Here is a 13,968-nt window from a genome sequence, read left to right as displayed (position 1 = left end):
CTACTCAAAAAGGAAATGTCAGAGCTAGAAATGTTTCCGGGAATGGCAACCAAAATTATCATGGGGCTGGACAACTCTGCTATTTAATTTTTTTAAAATCATCATCCCCCAGGCCAGCTTGCAAAAGAATACCCAAAAATAAACCAGTACATACTGCACGTCGCGAAATGTAAACTGTTATTTGTGCACAGCTGAAAGCCACCCAGTTGCTAGAGCAGTTTGGACTCAGCCTTCTGTAACTGAGGAAATCCTCAGCCATTTCTTGGGGGAGAGTGGCTGCCTTTACAGAAAGATTTTTCTTCCCCACAGAGGTTTGGTTACCTAGGTAGTACATCTTTATAATCTCCCCTGACCTTCAGGAGAATCTCTCTGTTTACATTCCCATCCCAAGAAATACAGCTCGGTTTAAAAAGTGGAGTTTACCCAGAGGAGATGGGTTGCTATGAAGACACAGGACACACCCCAGGGCCAGATTGAGGTCTGATGAGGCCCTCAGCTACTGAAGGCAATGGAGCCCTTGATATATCCAGCTGTCCTTGTCGTTGACAAATTGTCACTGTTTTTTTGTGTTGACTATATGCTATATGGGTAATTGATGGACCTAATATTGATGCCTTTGAATTATGGTGCTGGAGGAGACTCTTGAGAGTCCCATGGACTGCAAGAAGATCAAACCTCTCCATTCTGAAGGAAATCAGCCCTGAGGGCACAAGGAGAAGGGGACGGCAGAGGACGAGATGGTTGGACAGTGTTCTCGAAGCTACCAGCATGAGTTTGACCAAACTGTGGGAGGCAGTGGAAGACAGGAGTGCCTGGCGTGCTCTGGTCCAGGGGGTCCAGTATAAATCCATCGCTAATGACTATTGTTGCAGAATAGGTAAAGGTAAAGGGACCCCTGACCATGAGGTCCAGTCATGGCCGACTCTGGGGTTGCGGCGCTCATCTCGCTTTACTGGCCGAGGGAGCCGGCGTACAGCTTCCGGGTCATGTGGCCAGCATGACTAAGCCGCTTCTGGCAAACCAGAGCAGCGCACGGAAATGCCGTTTATCTTCCCGCTGGAGTGGTACCTATTTATCTACTTGCACTTTGATGTGCTTTCGAACTGCTAGGTTGGCAGGAGCAGGGACCGAGCAAAGGGAGCTCACGCCCTCGTAAACTGCGGTACCACTGTAGAAGCAAATGCAGACTATTACAATTTAAAATAGAAACACAGGGCATCACCTCAAAGCAGGAAGGGCTGTGAACAGGTGGCAGGTGTGCCTGCTCAGTCTGCTATCCAGGTTCTCATGGTCAGCAAGCAAATTCCGGTTTATACCAGGTCAGAAAATTTCTCCTTCTAGCCCAGGGGCTGCCAATGCAGGTACAAGCCTGCCCACCGCTACTTCCTGTGGCACCTGCAAAAGGCCTCAGCAAATCTCCCCTCAAAAGTCAACCGTCGTGTGAGACTGCACTTCCTGCTGGCTTCCTGCTGTTCATGGCTTGGCCTCTCCAAAACTGTTCATGGATGGTGTGGGTGCCATCCCCACTCACTGATTGTGGGACATGCCTATGCCATTTTGCATTCCTGCCTCTTTTGGATGTGGGAGCCATTTTATTTTATGCCACACCCAACCGTCAGCCATTTTGTGACTGGCGCCCACAGAAAACGTCCTCAGAATTCCACTGGCCCATCAAGAGGGGCAACCTCTGATCTATCTAGTACCAAACAGTCTGGCCAGGGGGCTTGCCATCTCTAGGGGACCCTGGGGGTCCGAGCACCCTCACCGCTGGGCCCCCGACACAACCTTTGGTGCCTCGCAAAGCACTGGAGGTCATGCCTGAGGCCTTGGGGGACCTCGGAACTTGACTTCCGGTGGCACCAGAGGTCAGGTTCTGAGGCTGCGCGGCGCATGACATCATGATGTCACGTCACATGTGCTTGGCACCCATAATTTGGGGCCCAAGTCGGTGCCCCTGAGTCTGACCCACAGAGATGGTCCAATATGCTGTGAGTTGTCCGCCACCCAAAACCACAATTTTCAGAGTGGCTTAACAATTGATCTCTCTTCTGAGGGAACTCTGGGAATTGTGATTCTGTGAGGTGAACTGTGGCCTCCTGGGAACTCTCAGCACCCTTAAAGAACTACGGTTCCCAGAATGCTTTGGGAGGGAAGCCATGGCTGAAAAAGTGGCAAAACTGTGCTTTAAGGGTCTGGTGCCGTTGTGGCTTAAATCTCCAAACTGCGACTTAGCAACACTCTGGCCCTCTTGTAAAATACAGAAGGGCACAGGAGAACCCTAAACAGGGATAGGGCAGAAAACTCATCCCGAGGGAATTCCAATTATAGAAATGGAAAGGGCGTGTTTCTGGTTTATTGGCTGTTTCTTCCCAGGGCCAAAAATACGTGACCTTTCCCTCTGTTAGTTGTTTGCGAACCAAAATGCCGTTCCTTGATGCCATCAGTAGTTTATGTGACACTGCAAAGGGAGCCATCCTGTGAGGCAGAGAATAGCCGCGAGTTTTCGGAGGCGTCAGGGGTGGGCTGAAGCAAAACAGAATCTCCTCGGCTTCTTAAAAGTATCAACGCATATTTACAAGAGCGCAGCCAGGCGTCTCTATTTTAGGGGATGAGATGTACTGTTCGAGTGAGAGTGAGGACTTAATAAAAACATGGGAGCTGACAACACATTGGACCAGACCAGAAGTGTCTCTAAACAGGGGATTAGAGAAATCCAGGGAGCGAGAGGAGGAGGCGATCAGTGGATGATGGCTATAAGCCACCCTCAGGATCAGAGACAGAATGACACTTAATATCAGTTCCTGGGGGATAAGAGCAGGACAGAGGCCTATTGAAGACATGTTCAACAGCAGGACAGAGGCCTATTGAAGACATGTTCAACAGCAGGACAGAGGCCTATTGCATCCATGTTCTGCAGCAGGAGAGAGGGCTATTGCATCCATGTTCTGCAGCAGGACAGAGGGAATTTCTTCTGTATGGTGGCAGAATTTGGCTGCCACTGCCAATATACACGGGGTGCCCTGAGGCTCCAGACCTAGTGTGACCAAACTGGTCAGGAGATCCCCGAAATTTGCTTCTGCGCCTTTGCTTTTCTTCTTGTTGTTGTTTAGTCGTTTAGTCGTGTCCGATTCTTCATGATCCCCTGGACCAGAGCACGCCAGGCACTCCTGTCTTCCACTGCCTCCCGCGGTTTGGTCAAACTCATGCTGGTAGCTTCGAGAACACTGTCCCACCATCTCGTCCTATGTCGTCCCCTTCTTCTTGCACCCTCCATCTTCCCCAACATCAGGGTCTTTTCCAGGGAGTCTTCTCTTCTCATGAGGTGGCCTCAGCTTCAGACCTGTCCTTCCAGTATTGGAGCCTCAGCTTCAGGACCTGTCCTTCCAGTGAGCACTCAGGGCTGATTTCCTTAAGAATGCGTATGTTTGATTTTCTTGCAGTCCATGGGACTCTCCAGAGTCTCCTCCAGCACCAGAATTCAAAAGCATCCATTCTTCAGCGATCAGCCTTCTTTATGGTCCAGCTCTCACTTCTATACATCACTACTGGGAAACCATAGCTTTTACTATACGGACCTTTGTTGGCAAGGTGATGTCTCTGCTTTTAAGACGCTGTCTAGGTTTGTCATCTTTTCCTTAGCACGTCCCTATTTTCACTGGAGGAATGTTGGAGGGTATGGAGTTATCTGACCCCCGAACCACAGCTTTAACTATACGGATCTTTGTTGGCAAGTTGATGTCTCTGCTTTTTAAGATGCTGTGCTTTTCTTTAAAAACAAATAAAATGGTTTTCACAGAACGTTTTGTCACTTGGCCGCTGTGTCTTGTCGGCCATCTTGCCACTTCTGAGAAGGGCCTCTCCCTCAAACACAAAAGACTGACGCTAACGCCGTCTGCAGGGTCAGGTTTCCTCGGCAGTAAGATTTCCCTAAAATGATGCCAGGGCGTAAATCGGATTATCTTGCGAAAGTGAGTCAACCCGAGACGGGTTGGGGGAGTGATGGAGGGTGGAATTTCTCTTGGAGCGAAGCAGAGAAGGAGAGCATTGAGCTGGATTCAAAGTCTGTCACGCACGACACCAGGAATCCAGGAAACCTCGATCGGCAGATCCTGAACGCTGACATCATAGCCGCCCCTCTTGCTATTTTGGAGAAGGCGACTGACCTTCGGGCCTAATGACGCTGCTAATTTTAGCTAAATGGTTTTCTCCGGCATCTGGGAGGGTGACTAGGAAGAAAAGGACGACAGAACATGAGGTGGAACGTACTGATAATATCGGCATGTTAACAAACCAGGGGATACGGGTCGCTTCGACCTGTCGGATGGTTTTACTTTTATATAATTTTTATTAGTTTTTTAACATACCATTTCCAACAGTAATTAAACATACTTTTACATCTTATTCAATTTTCTTGACTTCCATCAGTCCTGTCTAATCTTTTAGTATGCATTTCTTATTTTCCCTGTTACATTTCAAACTCATAACCAATATCTCTATCTTTTCCTACTTCGTATATTTCTCCTTACACAACTACTTGTAGTCCTACTAGTGTAATTTGTTGATAACCGTTGCTCTTCAAATAATTCATATACTTCTTCCAATCTTCTGTAAATCTCTGGTCCCACAGGTTTCAAATCCTTCCTGTCATTTTGTCCAATTCTGCATAGTCCATTAATTTTGTCTGCCATTCTTCTTTCGTCGGAATTTCTTCTTGCTTCCACTTCTGGGCTAACAGTACTCTTGCCGCAGTTGTTGCATATAAGAACAATTTAACATCTTGCCTATTAATGTCTTGGCCTATAATACCAAGTAAAAATGCTTCTGGTTTTTTTTTTTTATAAAATGTATATTTCAACATCTTTTTTATCTCATTATATATCATTTCCCAGAAGTTCTTTCCTTTCTTACATTCCCACCACATATGATAAAATGTTCCTCAACCTGTGGGATGGTTTGACCCTCATTTCACACAACCATCTCTCCTCCCTTGAGGGCTACAGGGTGGGGGGAAATCCAGGAGATCCCAGAAACAGGCTGGTTTTGTAACCCTCCTGAGGAGAAGGCTCCTTTCCACAAATAGCACAATATGTTCAAGAGTCTGTGGTTATGTGTCCAAAGTTGTACAAAGTCTGGTACCTCGCTTCATTTAAAGATTTCCAGAGACTTTGAGATTAAGATTACATTGTGGACTTATTATGGTTTGAAGGAATTCTATAAAAGATTGTCTATTGCGTATGTACATGGCCGTCGTGTTGCCTAGACATTGCTGGCGAAATTTAGCAGTGTCGGGGGCTGGCGTTAATCCAAAATGGAAGTTGTAGTCCCAAATGGCCACACTAGGTAGGGATGGTGGGAGTTGTAGTCCGGAAGGTAGCATGTAGGAAGAAGGCCGACTGAGAAATAAACAGTCTAGTTTTTAACCCCCAGCTCTTGTTTCTTGAATTGATACAACGCAGGCACACAAAAAAGGACAGCAGGACCTCAGCCACGAGTTTCGATGGATTTGGAACGGCGCTTTCAATTTACACAGAAGGCTCCCCCAGGGTTCAGAACCGCAGCCAGCCAGCTAAACAATGGCGATGACGTGATGTGGTTAGGTCGTTGGAAATGGAGTGTGCTTTCAAAGAGAGCAGCAAAGCTGGGTCAAATCAGGAGCCACGTTCAACGGATTACAAAACTGCTGGAGGTATTTGGTTACACCTTCCCAAAGCAGTTATTTTCTCTCCCCCCTCCCTCCCCCCTCTCTCTTTGAGCAAGCTATACAAATAAAATTTTGGCAAAGGGATAACTGCATAGGAACAAAAAAAGGCACCTCTATTGGTCTGTCCCCCCCCCCAACTGTATTACCTGGGTTATGAAGGTGCCCTAAAGACACTAAAGCAAAGATTATGGGGTAATACACACAGTGACTTGCGATCTCGATCACACGCAGTTTGTAGTCCGCTGGCAGTAGGAGTACAATATGGGCATGTCTTTAAGTTAACACCTTACATTAAAAACCTGACAGTACCAAATTATCAAAGCTTATTCACCAAAGCCAGACTAAACGTCTTTCCTTCTGCAGTGTCGGATGGCAGGTTGAGAGGAGTTTCGTACCAGGACAGACTTTGCTTGTGTGCTCAAGACATCGATTCCATAAAACATATTTTGTTGCACTGTGCGAAATACGAGCAAGCCAGGGCTGAACTGATATTACTCTTCCTGGTACCTTCAGAGGCTCACTATGTCAGGTTCCTATTGGAAGACCAGACAGATGCTAGAACATTAGCAGTGGCAAAGTTTTTATCGGTGGTTGCAGGAATCAATGATCCCTATATTCTGAACAAAATGCTTGTTTAACCTGGAGGTAGGCTGTCTGAATTGTGTATTGCTTTGTAACGATTTGCTGGGTCTCTGGACCGTAATAAAGATTGTTGTTGTTGTTGCATAGGAACAAAATTGCATAGGAACAAAACACAAATGGCCATCTTAGTACTTCTTGTGTGATCCCAATATAGGACTCCATCTTTTCTATTGTGCATTATGATTATTTTTCCTGATGGTAGGATTGGGGCAGTTTGGCACAATCCCATCTCCAATGAAATTTCAGGGCTTCATTTCCCTTGTCTCATAGTTTCCTGCCGAAATCCTGCAACCTTTTATACCTGTTATGTACTGAAGTTCTCACCCTGGGCCAGCAGGGGGATACTGTAGACAGTTTTCACTCAGGTCCACATATGCAAATAAGGGATTGAAAGTGACATTCAGTGATTGGATGGTTACAGAAAATGGTTACTGTTGCGTTGTAGTGGAGCTCTATGCAGTGGTACCTCTGGTTAAGTACTTAATTCGTTCCGGAGGTCCGTTCTTAACCTGAAACTGTTCTTAACCTGAAGAACCACTTTAGCTAATGGGGCCTCCTGCTGCCGCCACGCCGCCAGAGCCCGATTTCTGTTCTTATCCTGAAGCAAAGTTCTTAACCTGAGATACTATTTCTGGGTAAGCGGAGTCTTTAACCTGAAGCGTATGTATCCTGAAGCGTATGTAACCCGAGGTACCACTGTATAAGCAGGCTGGTTGAACCCTTCAGTTCTGTTCTGGCCTGTGAATAAACAAGAGCTGTTTGAAGAATCGCTGTGTCGTCTGATATTTTCACCCACAACTTAACACTACCCCATTACAGGGGGCTCGACAGGACAGTGGAGGAGCAAGGCAGGGGCCATGGGAGCGGCGTGCTCCGGGTGCCATCCCTGAAGGGGTGTGTGACAAAATCCCCTTGGGCGGATCGCCGCCATGTCGATAGGGACACAATGGAACGTGCAGCACTCATAGGGACCCACTGCGCCGTGGGGCCTCAGCTGTGATGGCCTGGGAATCTGATTCAGAAGCTGAACCTGAGGAATCCCAGCCTGCACAGGAGTCCCTGCCTCCAGGACCGGCTGAGCCGGGGCTGGGGCTTGAACCTGAAGGGCCCTCACCTATGCCGGATCCTCAGGAGCAGGCACCAGGTAAATCCACTCGGGCTCCGGAGGTGGTTGAGGACTCAGTGCCTACAGGTGAGTCTCCCCCTGGGCCCAGTAACCCTTCAGCCTCTCCTGAACTGCAGAGGCTCAGAGCAGAGAGGCGAAGGGAACTGGTTTCTCCCAGGAGGAGTGCTCACCTTAAGGCCAGGAGAGGCGGGTCTCCTGGGGGCCGGGACCGCCCCGGCCTCAGAGAAGATAAAGGCCAGTCAGCCCGGTCCCAGGTTGCGGGAGCAACGTCGTTGTTGAGTACCTGTTCCTGCCCGGACCCAGACCTGACCCTCCAGTGTTCCTGTCCCCGCCCGGCTTCCCGCTTCGGACCTCGCCCCGCTCCTTGTGAACTGTTTCCAGGCTAGTGACCCAGGACCGGACTTTGACCACGCCAACGGTAACCTTCCCCCCGGGATCAGCACATCAGCTGCCCTACAGCTGGGGGGAGGCAGCGGGGAGACAGCAGACGGGATGGGCCGTCATGCCCCTAGAGGGAGCCACGTGCGCCGTGTTCCTTCCAACTCTGCAAAGCCACTTCTGCCCTTCAGCGGAGGTGGAGTTGCGGGCTTCACGGCCCCACAGCGCAAACGGTGGCTGGAGCCCAGCCCCTGCACGATTGGGGGGATTCCCGGCTGCATCACCCCCTGGACAGCCAATCGGCTGGCTCTGGGGGCGTGGCCTGTCCTATTTAAGGCAGGACACGGCCTGGGATCTCCCTCTTTCCCCGCCTGCCAGCTGTTCCTGCTTTTCCCACCCTCCCGCCCTATAAGGTTTTCGTTCCTTGACCTTGCTATGGACCTTGGTTGGTCGCCGTTGAGGGGCCTGGTAGGAATTTATCCACTTGACAAACTGGCACCAGCCACTTGGTTTCCGCCTACCTCATAGCAAATCATCACATCTTTCTTGGTATTGGTGGTTAGGCATTGTTCTGTAGATGGAAGAGGAGAGGTAATGCCATCACCTGCCCCACATATTGAAGGGTAGTCCGATAAAGGATCCCGGGGGGCGTGGCCCTGTAAGAAGCCTGGGGAGGTGAGGGCCTAAAGCACGCCCCCAGGGGAGTTCCTAGTTGATGTGCATCAGCAGATGTGCATCACCCTACTGGTGGTTAACCCTTCCCGGACTTCAAGCGGATGGGCTGAAGTCGGATATACAGTGGTACCTCGGGTTAAGTACTTAATTCGTTCCAGAGGTCTGTTCTTAACCTGAAACTGTTCTTAACCTGAAGCACCACTTTAGCTAATGGAGCCTCCCGCTGCTGCCGTGCCACCGCCGCGCGATTTCTGTTCTCATCCTGAAGCAAAGTTCTTAACCTGAAGCACTATTTCTGGGTTAGCGGAGTCTGTAACCTGAAGCGTATGTAACCTGAAGTGTATGTAACCCGAGGTACCACTGTAGTCGGTTAGGACCAATGCCTAAGCCAATACCGCTCATCACCTGTAACCTATAAAGTTGTGGCCTTATTTAGCCCATTAACCTTAATAATTGTGTCATGTGTCATTATTTCCACCGGGGGCGGGACGGGAACTTGCCACCCAATTCTATGATTCTATGAAACGTTTCTGGGGCTGGGTTTCTTGTGCTTTAGCGCAGCAGGCAGATACCAACAGGTGCAGGAGGGCCCCTCCAGAGGATACGAATGCATTATCCTCGTAAAAGCACCTACGAACAACTAGCAAAGCAGGACAATGTGTGGACAATCCAGTATGGACCCTCGTACCTATGGGACCGCCTCTCCTGGTATGCTCCGCAGAGGATCTTAAGGTCCATAAATAGCAACACCCTAGAGGTCCCTGGCCCTAAGGAAGTCAGATTAGCCTCAATCAGAACCAGGGCCTTTTCGACACTGGCCCCGGCCTGGTGGAACGCTCTGTCTCATGAGACCAGGGCCCTGCGGGATCGAATTTCTTTCTGCAGGGCCTGTAAGACAGAGTTGTTCTGCCTGCCCTTTGCTTGGAATTAACTTGATCCCCTCCCCCCCATTCCTTTTTCCTTTCTCCTTCTGTAATGGAACTCCTATTTGGGGACTTCCCTGGCTTTTTTCTGGCCCAAGTAGGACCAGTCTGGATAGTTGGCCTTGCTGAAGATTTGACGTTTTCACCCTCATAAAGTTTTTGATTTGAGTTTCTACTGAAATGAGGCTGCATTTTAATGTTGTATTTTAATCTTGTTTTAAAGTTGTATTTCAATAAATTGTTTTTATACCTGGTGTTAGCCGCCCTGAGCCCAGTCTTGGCTGGGGAGGGCGGGGTATAAATAAAATTATTATTATTATTATTATTATTATTATTATTATTATTATTATGAATCCACCACGGATGCAATATTCTCACCTCAATGTTTCAAAAACACCTCCACTTGGAGCGTTCCACAGGATCAAGCTGTTCTACGAAGCGCTCACCATTGAACCAGCTTGTCTTTAGCAGACGGCAAGAGATTAAGGGCCATTCCTGCATTGCAACCGGTTGGTGATTCAATGAGTGATGGAAAATCAGCCTGCAGGTACCAGCCATGTCTACAGACTCAGAAACGAAGAGCTGCGATTTGCAGAAGAACGGATCCACAAAGCCCTGTGTTCTGTACTTTTCTTCTTAAAGAACCGCACATTAATTTGGCACAGGCTTTGCATTGAAATCTGGAAAGAGTACCGTACATGCTCCCAGCGACAAACAGCCAACCCCCTCCCTGGGGCCACTTTATTCCTGGAACATGTGGCGTACAGACAGACAGACAGACAGACAGCCGTCTCCCTGCAGGGTGATCTAGTGTCTCCAGAACAGCAACAGCGCCACGGGAAAAGAGCAGTTCTGTTTGCTTCCCCCTTCTAGCGCAATTGCCCCACGATCAACTTTCCAGGAAAGAAAGCCTCTGAAGGAGTTTCCTTGCCCAGCAAATCTCCGAAGGCCGCCAGCATTCGACATCACCGCTTACTTACTGGCCTGCTTCTGGACCCCATCGTGGGGGCAGTGTAGTTAAACTGTGCTGGCTTTAAAAGTTGTTGTTGTTTAGCCGTTTAGTCGTGTCCGACTCTTTGTGACCCCCTGGACCAGAGCACGCCAGGCACTCCTGTATTCCACTGCCTCCTGCAGTTTGGTCAAACTCATGCTGGTAGCTTCGAGAACACTGTCCAACCATCTCGTCCTCTGTCGTCCCCTTCTCCTTGTGCCCTCCATCTTTCCCAACATCAGGGTCTTTTCCAGGGAGTCTTCTCTTCTCATGAGGGGGCCAAAGTCTTCAGGATCTGTCCTTCCAGTGAGCACTCGGGGCTGATTTCCTTCAGAATGGAGAGGTTTGATCTTCTTGTAGTCCATGGGACTCTCAAGAGTCTCCTCCAGCACCAGAATTCAAAAGCATCCATTCTTTGGCGATCAGCCTTCTTTATGGTCCAGCTCTCACTTCCATACATCACTACTGGGAAAACCATAGCTTTAACCATACAGACCTTTGTCGGCAAAGTGATGTCTCTGCTTTTTAGGATGCTGTCTAGGTTTGTCATTGCTTTTCTCCCAAGAAGCAGGCGTCTTTTAATGATTGGGCAAATTCACGGAGGAGAGGGCGATTGATGACCCCTTGCCATGATGACTATGCTCTGCATCCATGAGAGAGAGAGATAAAACTTTATTCGCATTAGCCAATGGCCATAGCAACAGTAAAACATTACAGTATACGTAGAAAAGGAAATTTGATATAAAAGCACAATTTAAAGTCCTGAGTCAGTTAGTGGCCCTTATTCTGATTGCCCCTGCTATGAACCTAATGGTAAATAAGTTGGAGTTCTTGTTCCCTCATTGCGAGAAGTGAGGTTACAGGGAACCAGACAGAGGGCCTTCTCAGTGGTGGCGCCCTCCCTGTGGAACGCCCTCCCTTCAACTGTGAAAGAAATAAGCAGCTATCCTATCTTTAAAAGACATCTGAAGGCAGCCCTGTTCAGGGAAGTTTTAAATATTTAACGCTGTACTGTTTTTAACACTTGATTGGGAGCCGCCCAGAGTGGCTGGGGAAACTCAGCCAGATGGGCGGGGTATAAATTGTTGTTGTTAAATATACCAAGAAAAAAAGCACACCAAGAACTTGTGGCCAGCATGACTAAGCTGCTTCTGGCAAACCAGAGCAGTGCACGGAAACGCCGTTTACCTTCCCGCCAGAGAGCTACCTATTTATCTACTTGCACTTTGACGTGCTTTCGAACTGCTTAGGTTGGCAGGAGTAGGGGCCAAGCAACGGGAGCTCACCCCATTGTGGGGATTCAAATCGCCGACCTTCTGATCAGCAAGTCCTAGGCTCTGTGGTTTAACCCACAGCGCCACCCACATCCCCTTGACACGTGTATTGATATTCAATCTTATAGAGAATACTCTTTCTTGGCTTAAGTTTAAGAGACTGATTTGCTGCGGAGGCAGAATTTAGCCATTATGGCTGGTAACCATCAATAGCCCTCTCCCCTGTGTGAATTTATCTCATCCTCTTCTAAATCCATCCAAGTTGGTGGCCATTCCTGTTTCCTGTGGGAACGGGTTCCATGGCGTGTGAAGAAGGACTTTCTTTTCCTCAGCCATTTCCGCTCCTTTTTCTGTTTCCGTTGGCGTTCTCCAACCTCCTGACCCCTCAACCCTTTGCTGGGCTGTTCGCTTAATTATCGAGGCGACAGGAGGCCTTCTCCTGGGAAGATGGCCTCCTTCAGAGGCAACAGGTCAGATGGACACCTGTTGGGCACGGTTGATGCTGAGGGAATCCCGTTCCGAATTGGCAGAAGACCCAGAAGGAGGGGGGTCTGGCCCTGCTCTCTGATTCCAGACCTCGGAACAATTTGTCAAGTCGGGGACGCCTTGTAGCTCGCATGGGCTTTGTGCACTTTTAATTCTCGCAAGCAGGTGGGCCTGTGGCCTTTCAGCTTTTCCTTTGCCCTGCCTGTTGTGCCTGTTCTGCCACCGTTTAGTCACGGCTAAGGAGAGCGGCTTCCTGCATTTCAACTTGGGATTTTAACCCGGGAATCTCTCTCTCTCTCTCTCTCTCTCTCTCTCTCTCTCTCTCCAAATCCCATGAAAGACTCCCTTTGTGCAGACTCAGGAAAAGCAAAGAGCCCCGTGAAATGTGGAGACAGGTGTTGGCACGGTTTTGAGATCGGCTTCCTGGGATATCCGACCGTGCAGCAAGCCAGGATGGCACATTCCAGCCGAGGAGCTCAGCCGCCGAGCCTTGCAGCCCGACTCCAGGGCTATGTTTCATACTTGGAGTCAGCGTTCTGCAAGCTGGTGCCCCCAGATGGTTTGGACTTGTTGTTGTTGTTTAGTCGTTTAGTCGTGTCCGACTCTTCGTGACCCCCTGGGCCAGAGCATGCCAGGCATTCCTGTCTTCCATTGCCTCCCACAGTTTGGTCAAACTCATGTTGGTTGTTTCAAGAACACTGTCCCACCATCTTGTCCTCTGTCGTCCCCTTCTCCTTGTGCCCTCCATCTTTCCCAACATCAGGCTCTTTTCCAGGGAGTCTTCTCTTCTCATGAGGTGGCCAAAGTCTTGGAGCCTCAGCTCCACGATCTGTCTTTCCAGTGAGCACTCAGGGCTGATTCCCTTAAGAATGGATAGATCTGATCTTCTTGCAGTCCATGGGGCTCTCAAGAGTCTCCTCCAGCACCAGAATTCAAAAGCATCAATTCTTTGGCGATCAGCCTTCTTGATGGTCCGGTTCTCACTTCCAGACATCACTACTGGGAAAACCATAGCTTTAACTATGATGGTTTGGACTACAACTCCTAAAACATCTGAAGGGCACCAGTTCAGAGAAGGCTGCTCTCGCGATAAAGGGCCAAATTACAGCGGCATTTTCTTAACTACCACACAGAACAATGACCGCCACTATGGTGGTCACGATGCAGAGAGACATCAAGGAAAGAGACATATCCTCTGTTCTTCATTGAATTCTTGTTTTGGAAAATTCAGTGCTGGAGCCAGGAAACCAAAACCAAGGACAAGAGTGCGTACGGCTTTTTAAAACAAAATTCAATTGTGGCAAGGAGCAAAATTCAGAGGCGTGTAGTTCTCCAAGGACAACTCTGGTTTCATTTTGTGTATTGCTTCGGGATGTATGAATTAGGTAACCAAACCAAGTCTCCTCCCCATATGTGGACTCTGATTCCTCCCCTCCAATATTCATTACTCCACATTTCCTCATCAGCTTGTGACCTTAACAAAAATTCATGAAAATTCGCCAGGGTTTTGAAATGAATTTCTCCTAATATACACCTGTTTGTATACATTCCCTCCCACCCCAATTTGCACATTTTTGCAAAGCAATTTCTCCTAACAAGTTTTATTGGATAAGATCTTCCACAAACACATGTCTTTATATGCACGCAATACACTAGTATATGTGACTTGTTTTGCACTCTCCTTGGCTGAATAACTATATTGCAAAATTCAGAGAAGTGCAGATTTCGAAGGACACCCACGTCTCAGTTCTCCACATTGTTTTGGAATGAGA

Source organism: Podarcis gaigeae, assembly GCF_964106915.1.
Source record: "Podarcis gaigeae genome assembly, chromosome: 10".
Taxonomy (NCBI): Eukaryota; Metazoa; Chordata; class Lepidosauria; order Squamata; family Lacertidae; genus Podarcis; species Podarcis gaigeae.
Note: the sequence above shows the minus strand (reverse complement) of the source record.